The sequence below is a fragment of the Muscardinus avellanarius genome, assembly GCF_963383645.1.
Source record: "Muscardinus avellanarius genome assembly, chromosome: X".
NCBI classification, from domain to species: Eukaryota; Metazoa; Chordata; class Mammalia; order Rodentia; family Gliridae; genus Muscardinus; species Muscardinus avellanarius.
In genome coordinates, this window is record NC_137792.1 from 65,073,085 (window position 1) to 65,081,252 (window position 8,168).

Consider the following 8,168-nt stretch of genomic DNA (forward strand, 5'->3'; position numbering starts at 1 on the left):
CTGAGGCTCAACAACTTAGTGAAATACTGTTTTAAAATAAAATAGTGCTGGGGTAAAGTAAGGAGGTATAATGCCTCTCTGTTCAATTCCCAGTACCTCAAAAAAGAAGTAAAACACAAAAGGGCATGCTTTGTATGATGCTATGTATATGAATTATCCAAAATATAAGTATGGAGATTCTTTCTAGAATGATGACAATGTTCTTGAATTAGTGTTAAGTTGCCCAATTCTGCACATACATTAAAAATACTGAATTATTAACTTAAAGGGATGAGTTTTGTGGTTTGTAAATTGTATATAAACAACATTAGTTTGTTATTTTTAAAGAAAAATCCAAGACTTAAATTTCATACTGGATCCTACCACTGCAGTTGTTTGTGAGATACGACTACGGAATCACAGAAACTCAGAACTGGAAAGACAACATAAGATGCTCATTCTAAGGGCTCCAATAATGTTACAAAAAAAGACCTGCAGAAGTCTAATAATAAAAAAGGTTTCAGGTTATAGATGAAAAAATGAAGGTCCAGAGGAAATAAGTAAATTGAAGAAGACAATATTTTAAAGCCCACAAAGAATTTTAAAATTAATATTGGATTTGCCCTGGGAATTCCTGGTCCCGATTCTGAAATCACAAAACTCTGAGCAATACTTACTTTCAGAATCCCAGTTTGCAAAATGTGAATGAAAGTACCTCTTTACCAAGCTGTTTTACATAAGGAAGTGAATACAAAAGTGAGTTAGGACTCTCAAATGCTCTTCATAAATTAATCCTTGATATCCGTTCTTGTATCAGTGAAACACTATTTTTAATGTCTTGACCACCTTTTCTATGACATTCTAAATATCCCAATATTATTGTCTTATTAGGAGACTGAATTTTTTTTTAAATTGGTGCATTATATTCATACAACTTATTGGGGTAAAAAACTTGTGTACAAACATGTACTCATCACTGTTTAACCCCTCAGGAGACTGAAATTTATCATCCCAGTCCATCTTCTATCCTTGGTGGAGGCAGCGCCATTTCTGCTGTAATGCAGGGTCATAGATGGGAAGAGAATTCTTCAGGGCTGGAAGACTCTGGCAAAACTGAAGCCATTATCCTTCTTGATTTTGGTTATAATAATGATAATATTAATGAAATTTGGAAATTGCTTGGAATAGGGATTGCTATTTTGTAATAACCTGAAAATTGATGTGAATATGACTAAAAATGCCCTAAGATTTGTGCTGGGAATAACACTAAAAAATATGACTATGGAAGAACTTTCAAGAAGCTACATAGAAAAGAGCTCTTTGCTCTTCTGCTTACTCACTTAAGGTTTTAGCCATAAAAGGAAAAGTTAACTTTAGGCAAATTGTACTTACTGTGCAAGGCCCTCCATATGTTCCTTATAAGTTAGGGAGTCAACTGTGGTATCCTCTCAGGGGGCTAGCACTAATCAGAATACTTTTCCACCTTCAACCAATCCTTCATTTCCCTATACAGGAGTGTATGATGAGTGGAAAGCACAGAGTTAATATTAATGGAAAATGGCTTGATGTCAGGACTCTGCCATTCCTACAGAAGGTTGGGCAGGCAGGGACCTCCTTGGTGCCTGCTCACTAAAGCACAAAAGAGTTCTCATGGTAAACAACTTAATAAGTATTATAGAAAATTAGGTGTAGGTATTGTATGTTAGAGAAATAGAATAAGTTCAGTGGGCATTTGGTGGTTGGGTCACAATAAGTTAATAGAATATCCAGTGGCCAAAATAGCAGATACAATTAGCAGTTAATTTTAGAAGTAGATATAGTAAATTTAATATTTAGTAGTTAAGATAGAGGATAGGGTAAGCTTAGTTAAAGTTTGTTATGTGTGATGTAGAACAGTAATATGTTTTGTAGGTCAATTCATTACAAATTAATAAAAAACAAAACACAGAAAAAACAGATGGCTTCAAGTTGTACCTGCTACATAAAATTCAGGTTAATGAAAAATAATGTATGAGTAATGTGGTTTTTAGAAACTAAATGAAAAACAAAATGTGAATGATGTGGCTTGCTCTAATTTGTCAGATTCTTGTATAAATAAAGTATATTCTAGAGCATAGGCAAAAATGCCTTCTTCCTTCTAATAAGCACAGCGTCTCTCATTCTTTAATTTTGCCGACCCTACAACTCCTTCAAGACCCCTGGACTGGCCAAGGCTGGACCGCAGCATATCCTAATTTTGCTAAGTAATATACATTAAAAAAGATAAATGGAGCTAATATTTATTGACTACCAGATAAGATACTAAGTATATTTTTTCTTGAATTAGTCTTGAGATAATTATTTCAATGATTTAAGTTTGGAAGCCTGGGATTAGAGTTTGTCAGAGAAAGTCTGTGGCAAAGCCAGGACAGGGACTTTGTCAAAGAACAATTCATGATCAAATCACAACAAAGCACTCTTTCCCTACATACTTTTCTATTTCTTCTTGGATGCATTTTCTAATCCTTGTTTCATCCCTCCACTTATTCTAATGAATCACAGATTTCTTTCTTTTTTCTGTATGCATAATGATCATATCTTCTACATATGCAGCTCCACAGATCCACAGATGGCTCAAAGCATTCCATTTTTCTTCTTACTACAAAGGGAAATACATTATTACAAAAATGATAGGAAAATAAATTATTTTCTTCTTGAGAAGAGGACACAGAGAAAAAGAGAGATGTAGTGATATAGTAATCTAAACTGTTCATATTTGTTATTTATCTTTCAGATTCTCCCACCCAGAGAGCTGAGTTAATCTCTCTCAAAAGTAGCTCCATATCTCCCAGGAACAAAGACTATCTCAGGTGATTTAGATAACAAAACTACTGAGGAGTAGGGTCAAGAACAGAAAGTACAAAATATTGCCTCTGAAAATGTCACAAATCATCTAGGCACATCTAAATAAAATGGAAATAGGAGAGTATTATTAAAATGACACATGAAATAATAAAATGCTGTAAAGAACTGAGTGGTATCTTTCTCATATCTAGAAAATAAAAACAATGCAATGAACAAGCCATCAACATTGAATTATTTCTATCAGAAAAAATGTTGGGGAGTGCACTGAAAGAGGCATAGAAAGCTTATTTATAACTATCCATACTAAAAAAGAGTAGTATTACCTGGAAATAAATAATATTCTAAAAGGATTCCAGGAACACTCTTCTAGAAGGGAAGGAATAGGGGAAAATGGCAAATAACAATTTTTCAAAAAAATATTTTCTCAAATAGATACAACCTGTCATGTAAACATCTTATCATTTCATACTACTTTTTATCACCAACTATGTTTTTAAAAATATGAAAGAATCACAGATAAACAGTAACAGAAGATAGCAATGACGTGAGATTCAGGATCCAACAGAATCATTTTGTCAAATGTACTGGAATAATTTGACAAATAATAAAAGAAACTAACACAGAATTGTAATTCTAATTGGAAGCAAGACAAAGAATGACAGATAATGCTGAAAACATTTTAAATAACATAGAGATTAAGAATGAAAAATATAAGCAGCTTGAAATAAAAATAAAGAAAACATGTTCAACATCTGAAAAAATTTTATATATAGATATACGAAATATATCTATATAAAGAGAGGGCAAATAGAGAAGAGCCACAAAGCATATTTGTATACATATAATATCCATACTAAACAATATAAATATTTTATGTAATATATTTTATATATGAGATACTCCTATATCACACACACACACACACACACACACACACACACACACACATATATATATATATATATATATATATATATATATATATATCAGGAAATAGAAAATATTGCATAAATGAAAGACTTTAACTTTCAGATCAAGTTTCAGAAACAATGACAAAATATGAGAAGCACTGAGATATATCCCATTAAAATGTAAGGAAACATTCTCTAGAACTTAAATAGAAATATCAAATAAATTAATAAGTGAAAATATTAGGTTGGTTGCCAATCTCTACAAAACAATAATTAATACTAAAAGGTAGTGCTAAAAAGTATAATAATAATTATGCATAACATAATTATTATTCACCAGCCAGGTGTGATGTCACACACTTGTTATTCCATTACTTGGGAGGCTGAGACTGGAGGATCACTGGTTCAAGGACAGCCTCAGCAAATATTGAGAATTGTATACACCTAGTGAGACCCTGTTTCAAAATAAAATAAAATAAAATAGGAGTGAGGGTGTAGCTCAGAGGTAGAATGCCCTTGGGTTCAAACACCAGTGTCAAAAGGTAAAAAATAATAATGTATCATTCATCTTCAAAACTTTGGAGCATAATATGCTAAATGAGGTCAGCCTGTCTCAGAATGTCTCAAAGAGATATTTTGTCTCATATGTGAATGTAGAACAAAAATAGGAAGCAAAAGGGTTAAAAATGAGGAGAGGAAATGGTAAAATAGTAGAAAGGAATTGGGGGAGGGAGGTGGGAAGAGGAAAAATGAAGACCGAGGAAGGGAACAGTTCAAATAAATTTGTGTTCACACAAGGTCTCACTACCAATCTTACTAACATGTACAGAGAACTAGGAAGGGGAGATATATGTAGGGGAAAACACCAAGTGATGTATGCAAGTATGTTTCTATCACTTTGTGTCTCATTATGATATATAATCACATTGCTTAACATAAATATTAAAATTTAGAGCTTAAAATTCCAAGATGTTTTTTAAACAAATAAGAGTAACAAAACTAGTTAAAAAGTAGACAACTTTACAATCAGACAAGATAATAATTAAGTAGACAAATTTACAATCAGACAAGATAATTTTTCCATTTATCTGATAAACTAAGACTAAAACAAATGTGAAGATTAGTCACAGTGAAACATGTAAATGTTATAAATACATAGAAGTGATGCCAATTTCAAAGTTGATCAAGAATGACTACAAGTGTATAAGTTTAGTTCTCTTATTTGATGGCTAAAGGTTAAAACAATTCATATATAAAAATAATAGAAGTATATAAGCTATTTTAAAGTATGGACATTAAGAGAAATAATATCAATTAAATTGGGCAGCACAGAAATGGGATGAAAAAATGTAAAAACTGAAAATATTCTAAATATTTTCACTATACTTTCAAATATCACAAATAAATTAAAAAGCAAATGACAAACTGGATGTAATCATTTTCAACAGGTCACTAATAAAGACCTTCTAAAATGATGGGCGATAATATTAATAATCCAAGATAAATTGGGCAAAGATATGAAGAGTTAAAGCAAATATAGAATACAGAAAATCCATAGAACAAATGACCTGGTTTTCTCAATGAAAAGGAAAATAAAAGTGAGAGAAGAATTGTTATCAATCAATAAAAAGTTAACAGATATATAAACCAAATACAATAAGCTCACATTTTTGGAAGTCTAATTCAAATATGAAGGGTTAGCCAGGCATGGTGGAGCATGCTTATCATCCCAGTACTTGGGAGGCTGAGACAGGAGGACCGCAGGTTCGTGGCCAGCCTCAGTAACTAAGTGAGGCCATTTGCAACTTGGTGCCACCCTAAGTTGAATATAATTATTTTATTTCAAAATAAAAGAATAAAATAGGACTGACAGTGTTGTTCAGTGGTAGAATGCCCCTGCATTCCACCCCCCAGTATCACAAATATATATATATATATATACATATATATATGCCATTAATTTTTAGTATTTATGATATTGTAGATGATGCTTTAAGGCCTTATCTGTTAGAGAAACACTAAATTATTGAAGGGTGAATTAAAGGGATTTATTAATTTGGAATTTATTTCCAATATTTCATGAACTTCTGAGAAAGGGAAGAAATAGATGAAGCAAACATGTTGATAATTTTATTTATTTATTTATTTATTTATTTATTTATTTATTTGGTAGTATTAGGGGTGGAATCCATGGGCTTTCTACCTCCGGGCTATACTCCCAGACCTATTTTATACTTTATTTGAAAACAGGGTCTCGCTAAGTTGCTGAGAGCCTCACTAAGTAGCTGAGGCTGGCTTCAAACCTGTGCGATCCTCCTGTCTCAGCCTCCCAAGCACGGAGATTGCAAGCATGCGTCACCACACCCTAGAAATTAGTATATGGAAGTTCAATATTCACTATATTATATATGTTTAACTTTTGTTTTGTTGTGTTGTGGTACTACAGCTGGAGCCCAGGGGCTTTCTACCCCTGGGCAACACCCCCAGACCTATCTTATATTTTATTTGGAAACAGGTTCTCACTAAGTTGCTGAGAGTCTCACAAGTAGCTGAGGCTGCCTTCAAACCTGCGCAATTCTCCTGTCTCAGCCTTCCAAGTGCTAGGATACAAGCAGGCGCCACCATGTCCGATTATGTTTAATTTTTATTATACACATTCAAATGAACAGTTTATAAAAGTCCTATGTCAGTGCAATTATCAGTATGTAAAGAATGAATAAATCAAAATCATCATAAATACTTTAGTTACCATTGAAATATAATAACCTTTGCTTTCTTTTATTGATATTATTTGTCTGAATTCTAAAGTTTTAAAATGAGGCACATAAACTTTTTTTGTGACAATTCTGAATCTTCAACTAACTGGATGACTCTGAACTGACTAGTAAATTTAATTACAGTAACTTTTTAGGGGCTTTAGAGACTTGCCTGAAATGCAACAATTATATTGTTGTGTCTTTGCTGATGAAATTGGTTGTAATTTAGCAAGAGGAGGTAAAGGGTGTGCATATGTAGATAAAATAGGAAAAATGTTTTTACACCAGTCTCTAAGGAAACAAAGGGGATACAAACACAAATGTTGCTATATCTGGCTTTTCTGAAATCTAGGTATTGCAGTCTATTTTCACTAACACCTGTAGCCCACCACTTCCCAGGCCAGCTACCCAGAGCACTTCAGCTCCATTCACACATCTTGTTAATGCCTTCAAGAGCACTATTGCTCAACCCCAGGGTATGAAAGAAAATGTATCTAGGCAATAGAACACTTGAAAACAAAGAAACATATCCTAACAAGCAATTTAGGCAGGAGGAAAAAACATGCAAGTTCAAAGATCAGATTTTCATTAAGGGAAATGGGGAGTTTTCAACACTGTCAAAGGACACCAAGCATTTAATCTACCCTTAGAACTAGGTGGGTTGAGATTTTAGAGATATACTTGACCTATTCAGTAATGCAAACTATTCCCATACACTTTTAATACTACCTTAGCAAAATCCATATTTCAAAGCAAATAATAAGTAGTCATCATACAATAACTCAACCTTATCATTGAGGAAAACATGCTCAGGATCTTGAATTGACACTGATTTGTTAGCTTTAACTGCTTTTCTGAAATAAGGTTAACATTAGGTAGAAGAGCAAATATTCCAATGGAGTGATAGTGGGGGTTTGGGGATGGAAGGTGGAAACCTAAATATTGTAACAGTTGAAATAATGCTATGTATAAATACAAAAATACCCATTCCAATCTCTGACATGTAAGAGGAGGGTGGAGTACTCCAAGAGTTGTGTGCATGTATCTATTATTCTATACCCCAGTATAATGTATAATTACAATGCTCTGAATAAAAACATATAAAAAACTAAGAAAATTTTGAAAACTCACTTTTTAAATGAAAATATAACACTAACTTAAACAACTTCCACCTAGCCTATATATATCCACACTGCTGAGGTTTTGAGTTTTAATAAGAGAAAGTAATAAAAAAACACATAATGTTCCTCAAGCTTTATATATCATTCTGCAAAACACAGTAATACAGAATTAGTGTTTAGCTATCCTAATAAATAAAAACCCAAAGATATATTGTCAGACTTAATGTGATATATGATTATGTCCTTTTATATGACTAATTTAACTCACTGATAATTTAAGTAAACATTTCTAGTGTTGTGACTAGTGTTTCAGTACTAGTAGGTCTAAGATGAGAATTCAAGAGTCTGAAGTTTTATTTCAGCATTTTCACCTTTCATGTTTTTCATCTAAGTGGTGATTGTGTATTTACAATTATATACATATATAATTTGTTGGTGCTGGGATTGAACCCATGGGCCTTCTACCTCCGAGCTATACCCCCAGCCTTATTTTACTTTTTATTTTGAAATAGTATCTCACTAAGTTTCAGACGGCCCAAGCTACTGAGGCTGGCCTT